This window comes from Coenobita brevimanus, chromosome 2 (assembly GCF_032717465.1).
Source record: "Coenobita brevimanus isolate Jiangsu-jjx chromosome 2, ASM3271746v2, whole genome shotgun sequence".
Lineage (NCBI taxonomy): Eukaryota > Metazoa > Arthropoda > Malacostraca > Decapoda > Coenobitidae > Coenobita > Coenobita brevimanus.
In genome coordinates, this window is record NC_136955.1 from 35,421,776 (window position 1) to 35,447,928 (window position 26,153).

Consider the following 26,153-nt stretch of genomic DNA (forward strand, 5'->3'; position numbering starts at 1 on the left):
TGAGCTGAATGAAGTAGTAGGGGAAATGACCAGGAGTTATAAAGTGCTTGTAACGGGCTACATGAATGGAAGGATAGGCACTGGTCCTGTGAATGACATAATGGGTAATAATGGAGTACCAGGAGAGAATGGTAATGGGAAGCGACTAAAGGAGATGTGTCAGGAAAGGAGGATGTGCATTTCTAATTCTAATATCAAACACAAGGATGCATATAAATTTACATGGTTTTGAGGGAATGGCGATCATGGTGAATGGAAATTGACTGATTACGTGCTCGTAGTGAAATCGATGCTTGGTATTGTTGCTGATATGAGGGCAGTGAGAGGACGATGTGGAGGTTCGACAGATAATATGATTGTAGTATGCAAGATAAAGCTGAGAGGAGTGAGGTGGACTAAGAGAGAGAAGAGCATTCAAGGAGAGAGACTGAAAGTCGAGAAACTGAGGATCAGAGAAATTGCAGCTGAATACTGGGCCAAAGTAAGGGAGGAGTTACAATCAACGAACTGGAATGAAACTGATTTGGACAGCCTGTGGAATACATACAGGGATTGTTTAGTTAGGAATGCAAAAGCGGTGTGTGGTGTGTCGAGTAACAACAAAGAAGAAAGGTACGGCATGGTTGGATGAAGAGGTTAAGAGAACAGTGGAGGAAAAGAGGAAGAAGTGGCTAGAGTGGATACAGGACATAGGTTCAGTTGCAATAAGAGCTGAAAGTACTAAGAGCACGAAGCACTTAAAGAGACTAGTGAAAAGGAAAAACAAGAAGGCAATTGATGATCTAGGAAGAAAAATGAATTCAGAGTACTCTGAAAATAGGAAGTTATTCTGGAGAGAGAGGTGGAAATGTAAAAGTGACAGTAGAAGGAAGTGTGAAAGTGTGAAAGATGTAAGTGGTAGATAAATAACCCATGGGGATGAAGTAAGGACCAGCTAGAAAGAATATTTTGAAAGGCTGATGAATGGGAATGGAGAGAGCAAAGCGATTAGTAACATGATTGGTTTTAGAAATGTACAGAGAAAGAATGCAGTGCTAGGAAACTTGACACTCGTAGAGGTGAAGAACACTGTGATGCGGAAAAAAAAGGGGGGGGGGGGAAGTAGCTAGGGTTGATGATGTATGTGCAGAGATGTTTAAGTGTAGTGGGGAGAGAGGAATGAAGTACTTGTTGGAGATATGTAAGAAGGCATGGATGAGTGCAAGTAGAGAGGAAAAAGGCTATGATTGTACCCCTATACAAAAATAAAGGTGAGAGAAGTGAGTGCAAGAATTATCGTGGCATAAGTCTACTGAGTGTTGTAGGAAAGGTATATAGAAAAATTATTATAGAGAAGGTAAGAATGATGTCAAAAGTCCTAGTGAGTGACGAACAGGGTGACTTTTGAAGTAGCAGAGGATGTGTGAATCAAATATTTGCAATGAGACGTTAGTGGAGAAGGCGTGTGAGAAGGATAATAAGGTGTTTATGGCAGTTATGGATATGGAAAAAGCATACGACAAAGAAGACAGAGAAGGACTGTGGAAGGTCTTGCGCATGTACTGTGTAGATGGTAAGTTGCTAGGTGTTGTTGAGAGTTTTTATGGTGCTATTGAGGCATGTGTAAGGATAAATGGGCATCTTAAGTGAATAGTTCACGATCAATGTGGGCGTGCGCAAAGATTGCGTGATGTCCCCATGGTTGTTTAATATATGTATATGGATGGGGGTGATGAGAGAAGTAAAAACAAGAGTAAAGAACAGAGGGATGGCGTCGGTAATGAATAGTGATAGATGGAATATCACAAATTTGTTGTATGCTGATGATGCAATGTTACTTGCAAATACCGGACAATTGCTTGATAGACTGGTGCAGAGTTTTCTAGAAGTCTGTGAGCGTCGTTCCTTGAGAATAAATGAAGAAAAGAGTACAGTAAAGTGATGGCTATAGAGAAAGAAGGCGACTCATAGAGTGATGTTATGGTGAATGGAGAAAGACTGGAATTGGTGAGAGAGTTCAAATACCTGAGTACAGTGACTGAAAAGAGAGGAAGATGTGCAAAAAAAGGAGAAAGTAGATTGACACAAGGAAGGAACGTAGCTGGTGCTATGAAGACCTTGATAAGAAAAAGAGGCTTGAGTGTTGCAGGGGAAGGCGGTAGCTCAGTCGGTAGATAGATGGTTTGCGGTCCTACCGGACCCAGGTTCAAATCCCCGCTGGGGCAGGGAACAGCTTAAGGATTTGAATTTAATGAAAACAGAATTTACTGATCTACCAGAAGACCCGCCGACATGTCGTTAAAATACCCCCGTTAATACCAATACACCAATCCGATATGAGACAGCCCTACCATGTATTCAGTATGGTCGGTGGGTGTTAGCGCCGAAGTGGTGACATGTAGAGGTTTATAGGATGAAGGAGGACTGCTAGCCTTGAAAACAGGCTGTGAAGCCTGTGCCCATAGTCAGACACATGAAAAAAAAAAAAAAAAAGCTGCGCGAGGCTTGCATGCAATGTTCGTGCCAACTTTAACATACGGATGTGAAACTATGGTGTGGCATGAAAATCAAAAGTCAAGAGCAACAGCAGTGGAACTGGGGCTGCTGAGAAATGTATGTGGAGTACAGAGAGTAGATAGGATATGGAATAATGTGGTATGTGAAAGATGCGGAGTGAGGAAGTCTGTGGACACCAGAAACGAAGAGAGTGTAATGAGATGATTTGGTCATGCGGAGAGAATGGATGACAATAAAGTGGTGAAAAAGGTATACCTGGGCGAATTTGAAGGAGGAAGGAGACGAGGTAGGTCAAGAAGAAGGTGGAGGGATGTGGTTAGTGTGTGAGGAAAAGAGGTATGGAAGTTGGTGAAACTAAGGAACAAACATGCGACCAGGCTGGCTGGATAAAGTTTGAGTGGAAAAGCGCATAACCAGAGAATAGGTACCCCTTTTTAACGTGACAGCGTTGGGATTGGCTCTATCAGACATGCATATGTGAAACTACAGAACGCGGTGAAATTTTCGTGTCTCTGAATGTTTTTGCAATATATCACTCAGCATTGCATGTCGGGTCTGTGAGACCCAGGTGTACCTGAGAAGGGGAAAGAATTTTTCACTACGAGTTTGCAAGTTGATTTTATGCTGTGTAGGATTCACTATGCCCATAATGAAGGTCCTCCATTCCTCAAGTTGTGACACAAGTGCTAGGCTTATAGTGTTCTTTGTTTTCGTGTATGGTGACTGCAAAAAAAAAAAAAATTAGTTTGGCATTTTCTTTTTTTTTAATGTGGAGTTCAGAGAATTGAAACTTATTCACATAGTTTTGTAACTGATAAGACCTAATACATTGTACGATATTCAGGAATTTATTATATGAAACATGTGTGACACTACAGCATTTTTTAAAAGCTGGGTCTGACAGACCCGGGTGTACCTAAGTTGTAAGTGAAACTGTAGGTCTGCCTGAGGAGGGTTAAGCAAACATAGGCTATCAGGAAGCTGCTACTCGTCATCCTGCCCTAGGGCGGAAAAGGAGGTCCGGATAATGATAATGATGATATATGAGTGAATATAGATAGATAGATAGATAGATAGATATAGATATAGATAGATAGATAGATATAGATATAGATAGACAGATAGATAGATAGATAGATATTTCTATATATATATATATATATATATATATATTGAGAGCAAGAAGCACGAAAAGAGACTAGTAAAGAGGAAAAAGAAGGAGTAAATGAAGATCCAGGAAGAAAAATCAATGCAAACTACTCTGAAAATAGGAAGTTATTCTGGAAAGAGGTCCAAAAAGGTAGAAGTGAAAGTGGAAAGAAATGTGATGGTGTGAAGGATGTAGGTGGTAGCTTATTAAACCATGGAGATGAAGTAATGACCAGATGGAAAGAATATTTTGAAAGCCTGATGAATGGAAATAGAGAGAGCAGAGCTGCTGTAAACATGATTGGGTTTGGGGGTGTGCAGAGAAGGAATGCGGTGCCAGGAGACATGACACTCGCACAAGTGGAGAATGCTGGGATGTGGCTAAAAAATGGGATCGCAGCTGGGGTTGATGAGGTTTATGCAGAGATGATTAAGTGTAGTGGAGACAGTGGAATGAAGTGCTTGTTGAAGATATTTAAGAATGCATGGATGAGTGAAACCGTACCAGAAGAGTGTAAAAAGTCTGTGATTGTACCCCTGTACAAAAATTAATGCGAGCGAAGTGAGTGCAAGAATTATCGTGGCATAAGTTTATTGAATGTGGTAGGGAAGGTGTATGGATGAATTATTATGGAGAAAGTAAGAGAGATGTCAGAAGTCCTACTCAGTGATGAACAGGGTGGCTTTAGGAGTGGCAGAGGATGTGTAGATCAAATATTTGCGGTGAGACAGATAGCAGAGAGGGCTTGTGAGAAGGACCATTAGGTGTTTTTGCATTCATGGATCTGGAAAAAGCATACGACAAAGTGGACAGAGAAGGATTGTGGTAAGTTTTGCGCATGTACGGTGTAGATGGTAAGCTGCTACGTGCCGTCAAGAGTTTTATGATGGTAGTGAAGCATGTGTAAGGCTTAATGGGAATCTAAGGGAATGGTTCATGATCGGTGTGGGCGTACGACAAGGTAGTGTGATGTCCCCATGGTTGTTCTATATATATATATATATATATATATATATATATATATATATATGGATGGATGGGGTGATGAGAGAAGTAAAAACACGAGTAATGGAGAGGGGGATGATGTTGTAATTAATGGTAATGGATGGAATATCTCAAATTTATTGTATGCTGATGATGCAGTACTGCTTGCAAATACCGGACAAGAACTTGGTAGGCTAGTACAGAGTTTTGCTGTCTGTGAGCGTCGTGCCTTGAGAGTAAATGCAGAAAAGAGTAAAGTGATGGTTATTGAGAGAGAAGGTGACTCCCAGTGCGATGTTATAGTAAATGGACAGAGACTGGAATTTGTGAGAGAGTTCAAGTTCCTTGGTACAGTGATAGAAAAGATAGGAAAATGTGCAAAAGAAGTGGAAAGTAGATTGACACAAGGAAGTAGCTGGTGCAATGAAGGCCTTGATAAGAAACAGACGCTTGAGTGCTGCAGCTGCACGATGCTTGCATGAAGGAGTGTTAATGCCAAGTTTAACATATGGATGTGAGACTATACTGTGGCATGAAAATGAAAAGTCAAGAGTAAGGGCAGTGGAGATGGGACTGTTGAGGAATGTATGTGGAGTGAAGAGGGTGGGTAGGATCCGAAATAATGCGATTCGTGAAAGATGTGGAGTGAGGAAGTAGGTGGACACCAGAATTGGAGAGAGAGTTTGCTGACATGGTCTAGTCATGTGGAGAGATTGGATAACAATAGAGTAGTGAAAAAGGTATACCTGAGCGAATTTGAATGAGGGAGGAGGCGAGGTAGGCCAAGGAGAAGGTGGAGAGATATGATGGATTAGTGTGTGAAGAAGAGAGATTTGGAAGTCCTAAACTGACAAGAGATCGAGCTCGCTGGATGAGTGTTGTGAGGAGAAGTGCGTGATCAGGGATTTGGCACCCCTTTTTAACGCGGCAGCGTTCGGAATGACTCTACTGGATACGTTTATGTGAAGCTACAGAACGTGTTGAATGTTTTTGGCGTATCCGATAGAGCCAGGATTCCAGGGGCTTGAATGATGAGTGAATGGAAGCGTGGCTCATTGGATTGGGCATATTTGGGTTATCCGGACATAGCTATTCCTCACCCTGCCCCAGGATGGGACAAGAGGTCCGGACGATGATTATGATGATGATTATATATATATATATATATATATATATATATATATATATATATATATATATATATATATATATAGATATATATAGATACACCCCTCTATACATAGATCGATATATATATATATATATATATATATAGATACATAGATAGATATATATATATATATATATATATATATATATATATATATATATATATATATATATATATATATATATATCTTTTCATTTTCATTTTTGATGGCTCCAATATGTCTGTATACGTCGGACTTGGTCACCTAATGGCGGCTCTTCATGCTGCTTGATCTCTGGCAGCTTCCCTATTTAGTCCCTTAACCCTGACGTCACACTCAGTGATCTAGTCCCAGGTCTTTTTCAGTCTACCTTTCAGTATCCTTCCCTCAACATTGACACTGCTTACTTTCTGCACCCTATTATCATCCCCCATTCTCTCCACATGCCCAAACCACCTCAATCTACCTCTCCTCACCACAACACCAATACACTCCAGTTCCATCCTACCTCTCAACTCTTTCATCATAAACCTAGCCCCCCCAGTCCTTGCACTCAGTGACGCACATCCACCTAATCTTTGCCAATTATGTACGTTAGAGCCTGATAATATCCTATTCCTTTACTGCCCAGGTCTCACTATCATACAGCAATACACTCCTAACACCTGGTGCATACAAAGATCCCTTAGCACGTAGGAAGAGCCCTCTCAGTGTTAGGAGAAGCAACAGTTCCCTGAACTTCCAACCACTCCTCACTCTGTCCACGAAGCTAGCTCACCTCCCAAATAACAAAACTCTTCACACACTTTTAGATAGATAGATAGATATAGATAGATATAGATTATATATACATAGATAGATAGACAGATAGATAAATATATATATATATATATATATATATATATATATATATATATATATATATATATATATATATATATATATATATATATATGTATATGTATATATATATATATATATATATATATATATATATATATATATATATATATATATATATATATATATACACATATATATACATATATACACATAAATATATATATATATATATATATATATATATATATATATACACACAATATATATATATATATATATATATATATATATATATATATACATACACATATACATATATATATATATATATATATATATATATATATATATATATATATATATATATATATATATATATTGTGTGTATATATATATATATATACATATATGTATATATATATATATATATATATATATATATATATATATATATATATATATATATATATATATATATATATATATAGATAGTTGTGAGTAAAAGATGGAAGAAGAGCATAAGAGAGTATGGATCAGTTGGGTCAAGGATTGTGTGGGTAAGATTGAAAGTTGGAATACAAATGTGGGCGATTGTGTGTGTGTATGCGCCAACGCAAGATCGTGCAAGCAGAATGAGAGAAGAGTTCTGGACAAATGTGGAAGTGTGCATGGAAAAGTTTGGAAGGAATGACAGAGTGTTTTTAACTAGTGATATGAATGGTGAAGTAGGGAATGTGAAGGTGGATGGAATAGTTGGTGAGTGGGGTGTGCCTGCTGAGATAGATGAGAATGGCAGTGCATTAGTGGACATTTGTGCTGGGAGGGAGTTGGTGATAGCCAATACCCTCTTCAGGCACAGAATGATCCTCATGTATACATGGCGAGTGATGAGAAGGGTGGGTGGTGAACTGAATGAAAGGAAGGCAATGATTGATTATGTGTGTGTGCATGAAAGGATGCGAAAATGTGTAATGCATGCAAGAGCTTATAGAGTTTGGGGGAGTGGACTTTCTGACCACTACTTGGTTGTGGCCAGAATCAAGGTCCAATTAGGATGGAGAAATAGAAGAAGGGAAGGACGGGAAGAAGGAGTATTTGTAAGGAGAGTGGAAAGGTTACAAGAGGATGAGAAAAAGGCAGAGTATAAGAGAGAAGTGAAGGAACGATTGGGCAAATATGATTTGGACCAGATGGGGGACGTGGAAGGTGTGTGCAGGATATTTACAGAAGAAATATGTGCAGCATGTGATGTGGTGTGTGGGATGAAGAGAAGACGGAGGGGTGTGCAAGGAACAGTATGGTGGAATGAAGAGGTGAGTCAGGCTGTGGCACAAAAGAAGAAAGCATACAATGAATGGATGAGAAATAGGGGCATGGAAGAAGTTGAGAGGCGGAAGAGAGAGTTATATGTAGAAAAAAAGGGAGAGGTGAATAGATTAGTAAGAGAGAGTAAGAAGAGAGCAGATGAGGAATTTGGAAGGAACTTGAGTGTAAAGTGAAGAGACTGTAAGAAAATGTTCTGGAAAGAGGTGAAAAGAGTATGACAGGGTAGAAGTGAAGTTAGCAAGGGAGTGAAAGATAAAAATGATAGATAACTAGTGGTCAAGGGAGAAAAAGTGAGCAGATAGAGAGAACACTTTAACCTGTCACGTCCCGAGGTTTTCCACACCTCCGACATCCCCCAATCCCGAGGTATTTTCAAAAATTTTTTTTTTGGCTAAAACCTCCGCTTTTGGTGAGAAACATCGAAAATTCATAGAGAAATCGCTCACCTAAGGTTAAAAATACTCGATACAGGTACGAGTTCCTCCTTACCTGACTGGGTTTTCTAACATGCTGGCACCAAAGAAAACGAGTTCTGTGGGAGGGTAACTATTTCACACAAGTCAAACGGTATTTATTTATTTACTTGGTACGAATTTATATGTAGTATGAGAGTACATTGGTTTCAAGCAATAATATAGGCATTATAAGCATTGTTCCACTCACTAACTAATCACCATACCTGACCTTTTTTTGCCACATTACCTGATCATTATTTCTGACTGTTTCTTCTTCTAATGCTATGTAAACTTTGCCCTCCACATTGTCATCAATTGGGGAATCACTCTGGCCCTGAATATCTTTACTGGCCAGGTCACTGGTAACAGGTGAATTGCTGAGACAATGGCAAGAGGAGGGGAGGGGGGAGGTTATACGGTGTAAGGCATTGTCCCTGCTTGGCATCTTGTAGAGGAATAGAGGAAGGTGTCCGGTGTATACGTACAAAAAATCACATGCGAAAATTGAAAATTGTGCAAATTAGGGACCTTGCAATTGCACGACGTACCAGTACGTCACCGGGACTGGCAAATGCAAAATGTTGCAATGTGCCCATACGTCGACGGGACGGGGCGGGTTAAGGAATTGTGAACATAGAAGATGAAAGTAATGCGAGTATAAGTGGCTGGGGAATGGCTGGGAGAAGGAGGGAGGTGAGAAGGCAGGAAGAAATCAGTAGGATAGAAGTTGTGGAAGCAATGACGAAAGTTAAATCTGGGAAAGCCCCTGGAATTGATGGAGTGTGTGGTGAAATGCTGAAGTATGGGGGAGAGATAGTGGTAGAATGGATGTGGAAAATGTGCAGATTGGCCTGGGAGGAAGGTAGAGTCCCGGAGGATTGGTAGTCAGGTATAATTATTCCCTTGTACAAAGGAAAAGGGGAAAAAGAAGTGTGTGGTAATCATAGGGGCATCTGTCTTCTTAGTATAATAGGAAAAGTGTATGGTAGAATACTTATGGACAGAGTTAGAAAAAGAACAGAGGAATTAGTTGGAGAAGAACAGGGAAGCTTTAGGAAGGGAAGAGGTTGTGTAGATCAGATATTCATTCTTAGATCTTTAGTGGAAAAGTTTCTAGAGAACGGAAAGAAGTTGTATGCGGCTTTCATGGATCTGGAGAAAGCATATGACAGGGTGGATAGACAAGGATTGTGGAATGTATTAAGAGTATATGGAGTAGATGGGAAGTTGCTGAATGCTGTGAAGAGTATGTATGATGGTGCTAAGGCTGAAGTGCGTGTGGATGGTGAATTGAGTGAATTTTTCTCTTTGAAGGTTGGGTTGAAACAGGGATGTGTCATGTCTCCATGGTTGTTCAATCTGTACATGGATGGGGTAATAAAAGAGGTACAAGGTAGTGTAGTGGATGTTGGAGTGGCCCTGGTGAGAGAGGGTAATGTTTGGAAACTCCCTGTACTATTGTTTGCAGATGATACTGTGTTGTTGAGTGAAGACGAAAGGAGAGCTGCAAGGCTTGGTGGATAAGTTTGGGAAGGTGTGTAAGAAACGGAATCTAAAGGTGAATGTAGGGAAGAGTAAATTGATGGTCTTTGAGAGAGGTGAAGTCAGTGAATGTACAGTGTGGTTGGATGGTGAGGAATTGGAAAATGTGAATACGTTTAAGTACTTGGGTAGTGTGATGAGTAAGGATGGAGGTTTGGAGGGTGAAGTGCTTGAAAGGTTACAGCAGGGAAGAAAGGTTGCTGGTTCCTTGAAAGCAGTGATATGAAGCAGGAAAGTGAGCATGGAAGTGAAAAAGTTACTACATGACAGTATTGTGATACCAACTCTAACGTATGGAAGTGAAGTTTGGACGTTGCTGGAAGGACACAAGTCAAGAGTGAGAGCAGTGGAAATGAGTTATTTAAGAGGAGCCTGTGGAGTCCCATGGAGAGACAGGCTGACAAATGAGGATATAAAGGAGCCTTGTGGTGTGGATGTGGATGTGATAGGATGCGTTAGGAGGAATACACTGAGGTGGTTTGGCCATGTGGAGAGGATGGAGGGTGAAAGACTGACGAAGAGAGTGTATGTGAGTGAGGTGGAGGGGGGGACAGGAAGGGGGAGGCCGAGGATGAGATGGAGGGATTGGGTGGAGAGGTACATGAGAGAGGGGGGTGTGAGTTGGGAGCAGGGCAGTGAAATGGCGGGGGACAGGTCAACGAGGAGGCAATTTGTTTGTGGCCACCCCGAACTGGATTAAGGTGTCTGGCAATAGATAGATAGATAGAGAGTATATCTATCTATCTATCTATATACATATACCCACCCAACCGAGCAACCCCAACACCACCACCCCAGGAGGAGGACACGGGAACGTGACAGCCACCCCTAGAAGAGGCCAGCACAGGGCTTTCATGTGTCCCGTGCTGTTCTGCACTACACCGTCTCATGTCCCCCGTGACCGTATGCCCCTCATTCATGCAGCCAGACCCACAGGAAGTTCTCTGACTTGGTGCATTACCCTCCGGCGGGGAGAGCGCTTGCCAGAATTGGGGTGGGACTTGCCCTTTGACAGTCCCAAGTAGGCCCTCGGTAGCAGTGTCCACCGCACCTGCTTCCACAAGAGGAAGAGTGACTTCAAGGGCTCACAGACCTCCTTTACCCCAGGGGAGCACCAGCACAGTAGTATGCCCCAGATCTGCTGTAGGAGGAGTGCCCACCGGATCTTCTCCTTCTGCCACCCACCTTCAGGAGCAGGCATCTCTGACCATCAGCCAAACGATATTCACTTGCAGTCCGCAGGAGGGCGGCGGGGTCCCATCATAGTGTTCACCGGATCTGCCACCGGGGGAGAGACCACCAGTTTGTCCCCCAGCTGCACTTTTCCCCCAACAGCAGGAGGGCAGTAGAGTCCACTGGACCTGCCGCCGAAGCCAGAAAGCCTGCCGGGCTTTCCCCTCCTACTGTCCCTGGGATGACTGGTCCCCCGGCAGTGCCTCCCGGACCTGTCAGCCTGATGGAGTGTCCCCTGGATCTCCTTTGACCACTACCCCAGGAGGGAGCCTGGTTAGCATTCCCCGGACCTACTAGGCAGAAGGAGTGTCCTCCGTACCTCTTTCCTCTGTCCCGGAGTGGAGCTTTGGCAGGGTCTGCTAGGCCCACCTGGCTGAGGGACAGGCCACCAGTCATCCCTCCTCCACTACCTGGGAGGCTCCCAGCAAGGTTGCTGTCTCTGGCTCAGACGACCCCTCCAGAGGCCAAGCGAGACACCCCTCCTGCTCCCCCTCCTCTACAGAGGGTGGAGACTGGTCCCCAACAGGGTCCCCGTCGAAGAGTAACTGGAGCTAACCCATTGTGAGCTTAGGTGTCCTGTCCCTGCAGCCCAGCCCCCAACGCTCCCAGCAGCTGATGGACTCCCCCAAGGGCGAGCGGCCGCAGCCAACCCCTGATGGCCTCTCCCTCTCGGCGAGACCGCAGCCCCCGGACATCGAGGGGTGCCCTGCAGCTGGCCCCAGGCCCAGACCAGCCAGGACCTGTCCCCGGGACACCCACCATGGCCAAGGGCAGGAGCCATGCTGTGTGCTTTGTAGTCCAGTTCCGCCTCAGTTCAGAGGGCCACCACACTCCCAGGGCCCACACCAGGAAAGGGCCGCCCACCACACCGCCCTCCAGCTCAACCTGGACACCTGAGCACCCTGTCCAAGACCTGTGCCCCCATCAGCAATGTATTCTTGACTGCCTTCCTCCCACACCAGGCTGTCACCTGTGTTTACCTGCGACGTAGCCCTGGGCGAGCCCCAGCACCCGCAGATGACCCAACCCACACTGTGCAACACTCCCATCGAATACCCAGTGCTATAGATCCTGTGTGAGCCCCACCTCCCTTTGTCCAGAGTGTCGTGCCCCTGTGTACCACAGTAATGCCCCTCCCTTAACATGTCCCCAACGCCAGGCGTGTATCTACCCTGTGCAACATTCATACTCAACCCCTGACAAGTTTTCTCTATCCCCCCTTGCATCGCCCCTATTTGTGATCCATTGTGTATTGCCTGACACCCCTGTGTGTAATATCCATACCCCTGTGTAATATCTGTGGTCCCTTATATGTCTCGCCCATTCCCCTATTTTTATATCGCGACCCCTGTGTCATATTGGTGTTAACTTACAGTGTCGTAGTTCTGTGGGATCTTCATCCCCCCTTGATGTATACAGGGTGTTTCAAAAATAGTGTTCATAAATTCCAGAATGAATAGAGTAGGAAATTATAAAAATTCTTTACTATGTGACATTTTGGGAGATTTGTCATATTTACCGTGATATTACACATTTTGTGTTTAACCCGCCGCATGCCGGCTATTTTTGGCCCTCTGGGTCACCCCAGTGCCGGCCATTTATTGACTTTTTTTTTGGCTAAAATGATAGATTTTGATGAGGTAACAACGAATTTCGCAATTAAAACACTCACCGAGGTTCAAAAATGAGATTAATTCAGTCTTGCATACTCGTGTACAGGTATAGCCACTCTCTCACGCTCACCACGTACTTGACAGAAAGCCGTTTTCTATGAAAGATATACTCAGGTATTTATGCTGGGAAGGTATAGCAATGTTCAGTATACTTTTTTGATCACTTATTACTTAAGCATCTATCACAATTTGCGTGTCTTTCTCACTGTAAATGCATTATCTTACACTTACTTGAAGATAGGTACAACCTGACTTCGGCACGTACAGTCCTGGCACTTGCAAGAAGGTATGTACAACTTGACTTCACTATATAGTCCTGACATTTACAAGAATATATTTACAACTTACACTTACATGAAAATATTTACAAAAGCCTTCACTATGTACAGCACTGGGTGAGGCACACAGGCAGAGCGAGGCAGAGTGAGTGTGAGGGGGGTAGCAAGTGAGTGTATGGCCTTGACAGCCTGGGGGAAGGTAGAGGAACAGTTACCTTACATGCCAGTTTTTACTGGCGAATATTGAAAAATGCAGTCACAGTGAAGTTTTTTAATTTAGACCATTTAAAAACGGCACTGGCACTGTGTCAGACCGTTTTAAAATGGCACTGGCATGCAGCAGGTTAATAGGAAGCTCTAGGGGATGAAAACGATCAGTAGCTTACCATCACCTCAGTACCTATACTTTTTTCATATATTTGTGTACACCGATGTATTGTACACTACAGACTTACAATAGGTGTTTGAAATTCCTCCCCCCCTCATAGTTACAGGCTTGGGCTAGGTGCAGAAGTGACTGGCATACACATTCAAATATCCCTGGTGTGTTCCTTAGTTCTTTGCACGCCCCTTCAGCTCTTTGCCACAGTTCCTAAAGGGTGTTGACTGGTGTAGCATACACCCTGCTCTTCAGGTGTCCCCAAAGATAAAAGTCAAGTGGAGTTAGGTCAGGTGATGTAGGTGGCCAGGCAATGGAACCTCCGCGGCCAATCCACTTGTCAGGGTACATAGCATTAAAGAAAACCCTCGTACCTTGTGCAAAGTGAGTGGAGCCCCATCATGCTGGAACCACATTTGCATACACGTTCTGAGGGGCACATCTTCAAGTAGTATGGGGAGGTCATCCTGATGAAATCTGGTGTATGCATTGTGGTAGCAAAAGTGGTCCGATTAGACGATCATCAAGAATACTGGCCCACACATTGATCACAAAGCATTCTTGATGTCCCTTTGTTGTTGTTACCTGTGGGTTTTCTGCCACCCATGTGTGTGTATTATGTTGGTTTAGCATTACACCTCTTGTGAACATAGCCTCATCACTTCACAAAACATGTGCAAGAAAACTGTTGTTCTCCCTCGCATGAGTAAGATGCCACCTACAGAAATCCACTCACTGGGGATGATCACATTCGGTCAGAACATGGATAGGCTGGTGATGATACGGGTACAGGCCTTGTCTGTTTACAATTCTCCATACAGATGCATGAGCCACACCAAATCGTGCACCAAGTCAACGTGTACTTGTAGATGGTTTATCTCCGATGGCATTGAGAACAACCTCTTCTACATCGAGTAGGTGCTCAGCATGAGGCCTTCCTTTGTTTACTGCACGTGGATTCAGAGTGCCATATTCCCATAGTTGTCGTTCTACATGGAAGAAAGTAGGCTGAGATGGTTGCCTCCAGTTAGGATATTGCTCACCATACATCCTTACTGCTTCAGCTGCATTTCCTCCTGCTGCAGTCAACGTAAGTAACATATCTGTGTACTCTGCAGACATGTATGGGTCCATGTACGGTGCTGATTTAAGACTGCCGGTACATCCTTCTTTCTCTCACCTTTTCACAGTACCTTCAAATCACGAAGCTTCATTCAAACCCATGAGGCAAACATGATTTATTGCTTCAGGTTCACATTTATGTAGGTTTTGTTAATAGTGTACATTACATCAGTGTACACATGATTATGAAAAAAATAAAGGTACTGAGGTGATGGTAAGCTACTGATCGTTTTCATCCCCTAGTGTTTCCTATTAACCCGTGGCGTCCCATTGACACGTTTTGTCACTGCCAATCCCGTTGACGTTCATAAACGCGAATCAATTGCAATGTCCCTTATTTGCACAATTTTCAATTTTCACGAGTGATATTTGTTATGTATACACAGGACACGTTCCTCTACAGGATGCCAGGCAGGGACAATGCCTTACCCAGCATGACCTCCCCACCCCCCCTGCATGCCATTGTCTCAGCAATTCACCTGTTACCAGTGACCTGGCCAGTAAAGCCATGTCATGCCACGGTACGAAATTCAGGGCCAGAGTGATTCCCCAATCGATGACAATGTGGGGAACAAACTTTTACATAGCATTAGAGGAAAAAACAGTCAGAAATGATGATCATGTAATGTCGCCAAAAAAAGGTCAGGTATGTTGTTGTGTTTCATGAGTGAAACAATGCATATATTGCCTATATTACTGTGTGAAAACCAATATTCTCTTTCTTACATATAAATTCGTACCAAATAAATAAACAAATACCGTTTATGAGTGGTGTGGAATGGTTACACTCCCATAGAAATCATTTTCTTTGCAGCCAACCTGATAGAAAATACAGTAAGGTGAGGAGGTACTGGTACCTGTATCTAGTATTCTAAACCTCAGGTGAGCGATTTCTCTATGATTTTTCGATGTTTCTCACCAAAAGCGGAGGTATGGGCCAAAAATTTTTTTTCCAAAAATGGTCGGGATTGGGGGGAGTCAGTGGTGGAAAAGTGGTCGGGATGGGGCAGGTTAAACAAAATGTGTAATATCACGGTAAATATGACAAATTCCGAAAACTCTCACATGTAAAGTATATTTATTTTTTCCTATTTCTGGGGGTAGGGGGGTTTTTCAAGAATACTCCCCCAGTATCCCTGCTTGTCGTAAAAGGCGACTAAAAGGGTTGGCGGAGGGTTAGTGCCCCTCCCCGGAAAACAACTAACTAAAAAAACAAACAATAAGCCTCGGACAAGGACTGACCAAACGATGACGACTCAGGACCGGACAAAGGACTTGGTAATGGGTACTTGGAATGTAAGAGGAGCGAATGATGAGGTGAAAGAGAGAGAGATTGTCCAGGTGCTTGAGGGTGCGAAAGTGGAGGTATGTGGAATAACTGAAACAAAATGGAGAGGAGAAAGTGTGAGAGAATGGGAGTATGGATGGGGTATATGTGCAGGAGTAGGTGAGAATGAGAGGGCGAAGGAAGGAGTATGTATAGTTGTGAGTAAAAGATGGAAGAAGAGCATAAGACAGTATGGATCAGTTGGGTCAAGGATTGTGTGGGTAAAGTTGAAAGTTGGAATACAAATGTGGGTGATTGTGTGTGTGTATGCGCCAACGCAAGATCGTGCTAGAAGAGTGAGAGAAGAGTTCTGGACAAATGTAGAAATGTGCATGGAAAAGTTTGGAAGGAATGAGAGAGTGTTTTTGATTGGTGATATGAATGGTAAAGTTGGGAATGCGAAGGTGGATGGAATAGTTGGTGAGTGGGGTGTGCCTGCTGACATAGATGAGAATGGGAGTGCGTTAGTGGACATTTGTGCTGGGAGGGGGATGGTGGTAGCCAATACCCTCTTCAGGCATAAAATGATCCACAGGTATACATGGCGAGTGATGAGAAGGGTGGGTGGTGAACTGAATGAAAGGAAGGCAATGATTGATTATGTGTGTGTGGATGAAAGGATGCGAAGATGTATAATGGATGCTAGAGTTTATAGAGGTTGGGGGAGTGGACTCTCTGACCACTACTTGGTGGTGGCCAGAATCTAGGTCCAGTTAGAGTGGAGAAATAGAAGAAGGGAAAGACGAGAGGAAGGAGTAGTTGCAAGGAGAGTGGAAAGGTTACAAGAGGATGAGAAAAAGGCAGAGTATAAGAGAGAAGTGGAGGAACGATTGGGCAAATATGAATTGGAGCAGATGGGAGACGTGGAAGGTGTGTGTAGCATATTTACAGAAGAAATATGTGCAGCATGTGATGTGGTGTGTGGAAGGAAGAGAAGACGGAGGGGGGTGCAAGGAACAGCGTGGTGGACTGAAGAGGTGAAACAGGCTGTGGTACAAAAACAAAAGAAGAAAGCATACAATGAATGGATGAGAAATAGGGGCGTGGAAGAAGTTGAGAGGCGGAAGAGAGAGTTATATGTAGAGAGGAAGAGAGAGGTGAAAAGATTAGTAAGAGAGAGTAAGAAGAGAATGGATGAGGAATTTGGAAGGAATTTGAGTGTAAAGTGGAGGGACTGTAAGGAAATGTTCTGGAAAGAGGTGAAAAGAGTAAGACAGGGTGGAAGTGAAGTTAGCAGGGGAGTGAAAGATAAAAATTGTAGATTACTAGTGGAGAAGGGAGAAAAAGTGAGCAGATGGACAGAACACTTTAAGGAATTGTTGAACGTAGAGGATGGAAGTAATGCGAGTATAAGTGGCTGGGGAATGGCTGGGAGAAGGAGGGAGGTGAGAAGACAGGAAGAAATCGGTAGGATAGAAGTTGTGGAAACAATGAAGAAAGTTAAATCGGGGAAAGCCCCAGGAATTGATGGAGTGTGTGGTGAAATGCTGAAGCATGGGGGAGAGATAATAGTAGAATGGATGTGGAAGATGTGCAGATTAGCCTGGGAGGAAGGTAGAGTCCCGGAGGATTGGAAGTCAGGTATAATTATTCCCTTGTACAAAGGAAAAGGTGAAAAAGAAGTGTGTGGTAATCATAAGGGCATTTGTCTTCTTAGTATAATAGGAAAAGTGTATGGCAGGATACTTATTGACAGAGTTAGAGAAAGAACAGAGAAATTAGTTGGAGAAGAACAGGGAGGCTTTAGGAAGGGAAGAGGCTGTGTAGATCAGATATTCATTCTTAGATCTTTAGTGGAAAAGTTTCTAGAGAAGGGAAAGAAGTTGTATGCGGCTTTCATGGATTTGGAGAAAGCATATGACAGGGTGGATAGACAAGGATTGTGGAAAGTGTTGAGAATATATGGAGTAGATGGGAAGTTGTTGAATGCTGTGAAGAGTATGTACGATGGTGCGAAGGCTGCAGTGCGTGTGGAAGGCGAACTAAGTGAATTTTTCTCTTTGAAAGTTGGGTTGAAACAGGGATGTGTCATGTCTCCATGGTTGTTCAATCTGTACATGGATGGGGTAATACAAGAGGTACAAGGTAGGGTAGTGGATGTTGGAGTGGCCCTGGTGAGAGAGGGTAATGTTTGGAAACTCCCTGTACTGTTGTTTGCAGATGATACTGTGTTGTTGAGTGAAGACGAAGGGGAGCTGCAAGGCTTGGTGTATGAGTTTGGGAGAGTGTGTAAGAAACGGAATCTGAAGGTGAATGTAGGGAAGAGTAAAGTGATGGTCTTTGAGAGAGGTGAAGTCAGTGAATGTACAGCGAGGTTGGATGGTGAGGAATTGGAAAATGTGAGTACGTTTAAGTACTTGGGTAGTGTGATGAGTAAGGATGGAGGTTTGGAGGGTGAAGTGCTTGAAAGGGTACAGCAGGGAAGAAAGGTTGCTGGTTCTTTGAAAGCAGTGATAAGAAGCAGGGAAGTGAGCATGGAAGTGAAAAAGTTACTACATGACAGTATTGTGATACCAACTCTAACGTACGGAAGTGAAGCTTGGACGTTGTTGGAAGGACACAAGTTAAGAGTGAGAGCAGTGGAAATGAGTTATTTAAGAGGAGCCTGTGGAGTCACGTGGAGAGATAGGCTGACGAATGAGGATATAAAGGAACGTTGTGGTGTTGATGTGGATGTGATAGGGAGCGTTATGAGGAACACACTGAGGTGGTTTGGTCATGTGGAGAGGATGGAGGGTGAAAGACTGACGAAGAGAGTGTATGTGAGTGAGGTGGAGGGGGGAAGAGGGAGGGGGAGGCCGAGGATGAGATATAGGGATGGGGTGGAGAGGTATATGAGAGAGGGGGGTGTGAGTTGGGAGCAGGGCAGTGAAATGGCGGGGGACAGGGCTACTTGGAGGCGATTTGTTTGTGGCCACCCAAAACGGGATTGAGGCGTCTGGCAATAGATAGATAGATAGATTTTTCCTACTCTGTTCATTCTAGAATTTATGAACACTATTCTTGAAACACCCTGTACTTTGTGACATATCTAGTGTTGTGCGATATACCACACCTGGGTCGCACATAGTGCTGTTCCTCTGTGCAATATATCTTGTTTGTGTAATATAACGTGTTGTGTGCTATACTGTGTTTGTAATACACACACACATATATATATATATATATATATATATATATATATATATATATATATATATATATATATATATATATATACATATATATATATATATATATATATATATATATATATATATATATATATATATATATATATATATATATATATATATATTTAAGCCATTGGATCCCAGGGGTGCTGGGCGAGGCATTGCACTGGGAGGGCACTAAGCGTACCGCCCTCCGCTTATCGACTCATAGTCGCGACGCTCATAGGTCCCTACCCGGGGTTCCCTACTTTATAAACACTTGAAAAATCCCAGTTCTGTCCAATACTCTGGGCACTGGTCTCCAATGGGATATATACATATATATATATATATATATATATATATATATATATATATATATATGTATATATATATATATATATATATATATATATATATATATATATATATGTATATATATATATATATATATATATATATATATATATATATATATATATATATATATTTCCAGACGTCTTAATCCCTTATACGGGGTGGCCTCAAACAAATTGTCTCCACGTCACCCTATTCCCCGCCATTTCACTGCCCTGCTCCCAATTCACAACCCCTTCACTCATATACCTCTCCACTCCATCCCTCCATCTCATCCTTGGCCTTCCCCTCCCTCTCTCCCCCTCCACCTCACTCACATACACTCTCCTCGTCAATCTCTCACTCCATCCTCTCCACATGGCCAAACCACCTCAATGTGTTCCTCCTAACGCTTCCTATTACATCGACATCCACACCACAACACTTCTTCACATCTTCATTTGTCAGTCTGTCTCTCCATGTGACTCCAGAGGCTCCTCTCAAATAACTCATTTCCACTGTTCTCACTCTTGACTTGTGTCCCTCCAACAACGTCCAAGCTTGACTTCCATACGTTAGAGTTCACAATGCTTTCACTTCGATGCTCACTTCCCTGTTTCTTATCACTGCCTTCAAGGAACCAGCAACTTTTCTTCCCTGTTGCACCCTTTCAAGCACTTCACCCTGCAGACTCTCATCCTTACTCATCACACTACCCAAGTGCTTAAACGTACTCATCTTTTCCATTTCCTCATCATCCAGCCTCACTGTACATTCACTGACTTCACCTCTCTCGAAGGCCATAACTTTACTCTTCCCTACAGTCACCATTATATTCCGTTTCCTACACACTCTCCCCAACTCATCCACCAAGCCTTGCAGCTCCCCTTCGTCTTCATTTAACAACACAGTATCATCTGCAAACAACAGTACATGGAGTTTCCAAAAACTGCCCTCTCTCACCAAGGCCACTCCAACATCCACTGCCCAACCTTGTATCTTTTTTATAACCCCATCCATATACAGATTGAACAACAATGGAGACATGACACATCCCTGTTTCAGTCCAACCTTCAAATAGAAAAGCTCAGTTCACTATGCACACGCACTGTAGCCTTAGCACCCTCACACATACTCTTCACAGCATTCAGCAACATTCCATCTACACCATAGATTCTTAATATTTTCCACCATCCTTGTCTATCCACCCTGTCATATGCTTTCTCCAAATCCATGAGAGCTGCATACAACTTCTTTCCCTTTTCTAGAAACTTTTCCACTAAAGATCTAAGAATGAATATCTGATCTACACAACCTCTTCCCTTCCTAAAACCTCCCAGTTCTTCTCCAACTAATTCCTCTGTTCTTTCCCAAACTCTGTCAATAAGTATCCTACCATATACTTTTCGTAGTATACTAAGAAGACAAATGCCCCTATGATTACCACACACTTCTTTTTCCCCTTTCCATTTGTACAAGGGAATACTTATACTTGACTTCCAATCCTCCGGGACTCTCCTTTCCTCCCACGCCAATCTGCACATCTTCCACATACATTCCACTACTATCTCTCCCTCATGCTTCAGCATTTCACCACACACTCCATCAATTCCTGAGGCTTTCCCCATTTTGACTTTCATTGCTTCCACAACTTCTATCCTTCTGATTTCTTCCTGTTTTTCTCACCTCGCTTCTCCTCCCAGCCATTCCCCAGCCACTCATACTCGCATTACTTCCTTTCTCTATGTTCAACAATTCATTAAAGTGTTCTCTCCATCTGCTCACATTTTCTCCCTTCTCAACTATAATCTACCATTCTTATCTTTACTCCTCTACTAACTTCATTGCCACCCTGTCTGACTCTCTTTACCACTTTCCATAACATTTTCTTACATTCCCTCCACCTGACATTCAAATTCCTACCACATTCTTCATCCACTTTCATCTTACTCTCTCTTACTGATCTTTTCAACTCTCTCTTCTTTTCTAGATATAATTCTCTCTTCCGTCTCTCAACTTCTTTCACGCCCATATTTCTCATCCATTCATTATATGCGTTCTTCTTTTGTGCCACAGCCTGTCTCACCTCTTCATTCCACCACGCTGTTCCTTGCACCCCCGTTTGTCTTCTCTTCACCCCACACACCACCTCACTTGCTACACATATTTCTTCTGTGAATATCTTGCACACACCTTCCACGTCTCCCATCTGGTCCAGTTCATATTTACCCAATCGTTCCTCCACTTCTCTTATATTCTGCCTTTTTCTCATCCTCTTGTAACCTTTCCACTCTCCTTGCAACTACTCCTTCCTCCAGTCCTTCCTTTCTCCTATTTCTCCATTTTACCTGGACCTTGATTCTGACCATCACCAAGTGGTGGTCAGGAAGTCCACCCACCCACCCTCAATATGCTCTTGCATCCATTATATATATATATATATATATATATATATATATATCTATCAATCAATCAATCATTTCCTGTGGCACCCCACGGGATGCATAGGGCCTCAATGAACTCTCTCCACCAATATTTGTCTCTTGCCATCTCCTTCAGGTCCCACCAACATTCCTCTCCTGCTTCTTTTTTCATTGTCCTCAACCAGGTTTCCCTCGGCCTACCTCTACCTCTTCTTCCTCTAGCAATCCACTCTGGCACATCCTGTATTAAACAACCTTCTTTTCTGTATATGTGCCCCAGCCACTTCCAGCGAAACAGTCTCACATATTCATTAACTGTTTCCACTCTCGTAATATCCCTTACTCTTTCATTTGTAACTCTGTCTTGCCACTTTACCCCAAGAAGCCTTCTCAGTATTTTATTCTCAAATCCTAATACTTTCTGATCTGTTGCAATTGTACTGTACCATGACTCATGCTCGTAAATTAAAATTGGTCTAACCATGGACTTGTAAATTTTCACTTTAGTATGTACCGAAAGCATATTATTATTCCAAACAGATTTCAACATTCCAACAGCTCGCCAAGCCTGTCTAATCCTCTCCTCAATTTCATTGTTTAATGATCCATTAGATGATACAATCGTTCCCAGATATTTAAAGTTTTCTTCATTCTTCACCACATTATTCCCAATTACACAATCGATTTGGTTCTCCACGTTCATATTAATAATTTCAGTCTTTCCACAATTTATTACCAATCCCACTTTTTCTCCTTCCTCCACCAGACAATCGAGCACCCTCTGCATCTCGTAAATACTTCCGCAAATCAGTACAATATCATCAGCATAGTCCAAATCCATCAGCTTCTTATTTTCTGTCCAGTTAATTCCTGCACCTGTTCTCCTTACAACCTTTTTCATAACATAATCCATAACCAAAACAAACAACAATGGCGAAAGAACTCCTCCTTGAATCACTCCTGACCTAACTTGAAATGGATCACTCAAAGAACCACCCACCATTACCTTACAAAAAGTACCTTCATGCAGGCTTCTAATAATATTTACAAACTTTTCTGGTATACCATAGAATCTCATAATTTTCAGCATAGCTCCACGCGAAACACTATCAAACGCCTTTTCAAAATCCACAAAACACATGTTAAGTGGCATTTTCATCTCATTAGCTTGTTGCATTAGATGCCTTACAATAAAAATCTGATCATTACAACCTCGACCCTTTCTAAATCCAGCTTGTTCTTCTCTTAAAATTTTATCAATTACTGGCTCTATTCTGTTCAACAAGATTTTGGAAAAGACTTTTGCAACTACAGGTGTCAAAGTTATCCCCCTCCAATTGCCACACACACTTAAATCTCCCTTTTTTGGTATTTTTATAATCACTCCATTTTTCCACTCTTCTGGAATTCCACCATTATCCCAAGCCACATTAAAAAGTTTCAAAAGCGCATTCATCAACTCGTCATTTTCCACCTTAAGCATTTCAGGGAATATTCCATCCTCACCTGGAGCCTTAAAATTCTTTAACTCCTTTATAGATTTTGCTACCTCTTCCAAAGTTATATCCCCTGTTACTATCTGCAAATCTCTCTCGGCTGGCAAAATGTCTTCTTCAGCTGGGATTGGTCTATTTAGAACAGATTCAAAGTGCTCTTTCCATCTTCCTTTTATATCCAAATCTTTAGTCATCAAATTACCATTTCTATCTCGTACAGGTATTTCCTTCCTTCTCCTTTCAGTCCCAGTTAACTCCTTTATGGCCTGATACGCTACTCTTGTGCTCTGACCGTCATTTTTACTTAATTTAATTTCTGTCTCTGTCGCCTTTTCATCATATAGTCTCCTCTTATCACGTCTAACGAGTCTTTTTACTTCAGAATGTAAACTCCAGTACTTTGCTCTAAGTACTTCAACTACCTGGCCATCAACATGTTGTTCTTCACTTCTTAACTTAGCCTCTTTCCTTTTCTGAATTTCATTCCATGTTTCATCTGACATCTACTTTTTCCTTCTCGCTTTTCCCTTTTTCTTAATAGCAACCTTAGCACTCTCATGCAAAACCTCTTTCACCTCTCTCCACATTTGATTAATATCATTGTCTTCAGATTCCATCAAAGTCTGCAGGACTAGAAACCTGTTCCTACATTCCCACCGAAACTTTTCCCTCGTGCTCTCATCACTTCTCAGCTCATCCAAATCATAATTATTACCTCCTGTACAATTACCATTAACGTTTCTCTTAAGTTTTATTTTAATCTTTGACACAACAAGTTGATGATCACTACCTATATCTGCCCCCTTCCTTACGCAAACATCTTGCAAATAACTTCTATGCCTTCTGCTAATTGCAATGTGGTCAATCTGGTTACAATATTTACCACATGGTGAAATCCAAGTAGTCTTATGTATTTTTCTATGCTCAAAGATAGTTCCACCAATGATAAGGTCATTTGCCAAACAAAAGCTTGCAAGTCGCACCCCATTTTCGTTTCTTATACCAACACCCTCCTTACCCATACAATCTTCAAAGCCATCCCTACTACTGCCAACAATCGCATTAAAATCACCAATGGAAACTAACGCATCATGTCTTGCCACTCTATTCACTACATCCTGCAGCTTCTCATAAAAGTCATCCTTCATTTCATCAGCAGCCTCATTTGTCGGAGCGTACCCTACAACCATACTGATATTACCATGGTCAGATTTTAAGCGAGCATAAAGCAAGCGCTCATTAATTGGTTCAAACTCACATAGTGCCTTGCAAGCATCTCTACTCAGTAGTAAGCCTACTCCTTGGTAATGATTTCCATCACTCCTACCAGAAACCAACATAGTAATACCATCTTCCAAATTCATTTTATCAACTCCAAGCAACCTTGTTTCTGTAAGAGCACAAATATCCATCTTGTATTCCTTGAACACTGAAATAAGTTCTTCCATTTTACCAGCCTGATTGAGAGTTCGAACATTCCAGTTTCCTATTCTTAAAGTTCTTTATATATATATATATATATATATATATATATATATATATATATATATATATATATATATATATAATCATCATCCGTTTATGCTGATTATCATCATCATCCGGACCTCCTTTCCCATCTTAAGGCAGGGTGGGGACATAAAGAGAGAGAGAGAGAGAGAGAGAAAGAGAGATTGTTAGACAGATATAGACATATATATACCGTATAGATAGATAGATAGATATATATATATATATATATATATATATATATATATATATATATATATATATATATATATATATATATATATATATATATATATATATATATATATATATATATATATATATATATATATATATATATATATATATATATATATATATATATATATATATATATATATATATATATATATTCTCTAAACAAACCCCTCTGGAACAGTGCAGATGCACACCGTAAACCCGAGACGCACCTCAGACGCACACATGACACAACTGTTCCCCTCATCGTTTAATACATCTTACATAAACTCTGGATCCCATCATCCTGTAAGGTACAGTGACTCAGTCAGCAGGCATCGCAGTTAGGGACACGCATTGCATTTCGCCGTCAATGTGGGTGCATCAAAATGTAATTTAGCTGAAGAAATTAACTGTTTAACAAACGCTGGAAACTTGATATTCTTGCTGCCCAACTTAATATGTTCATAAAATATTTATGGTTTAGAATGGCTCGATGAATCACCTCCTGAAGTCTATTACGTCAACTCTTGGAACACCATGTATATGCTCTATCCTTCTCACACCTACAAAGGCTATGATTATGCAATTCGTTGTAAATACAAATAAGTGTTTCAGCTTAAAGGTGGCTTCTGTTCATCTTTAGATTTTATCCTCAGTGCACGTTGTATTAGCCATGATTCATGCTATTACAAAACCAATTTACTCCTCTATGGATTACCAAAGAGTAGGGAAGGGGTAAAGTGAAAGTTATATCGAACTATCGTTCAAAACGTCTTCCATCATCTTAATGAAAATCATCTGGAGGCACTACAGATCAAAATAATGACATCATACTACTAGAGCAAATGAACTCTTGTCGTTGTCACTAAGATCAAAATTTTACTGTTATTTACGTTCCCACCAGACAGTTTTGATCAGCTTTCGAAAAGACTTAAGTGAAGGAGAGAGTTCGATGCAATCTCCAGTAACCTTTCTGTCCAAAGTCTATTTACTTTTACTTAATTCTGCATACTTCCAGACTGCTATCTCAGTTCAGGGAAGCGTGGTGTAGTGAAGGGG

General features: G+C 41.8%; 1 protein-coding gene across 1 annotated transcript in view; it reads right to left on the minus strand.

Moving 5' to 3' along the window:
* Positions 1–26,153, minus strand: part of LOC145392221 (ficolin-1-like) — a 105,380-nt gene that overhangs the window by 78,656 nt on the left and 571 nt on the right. The gene's annotated exons all lie outside the window — the stretch shown is intronic.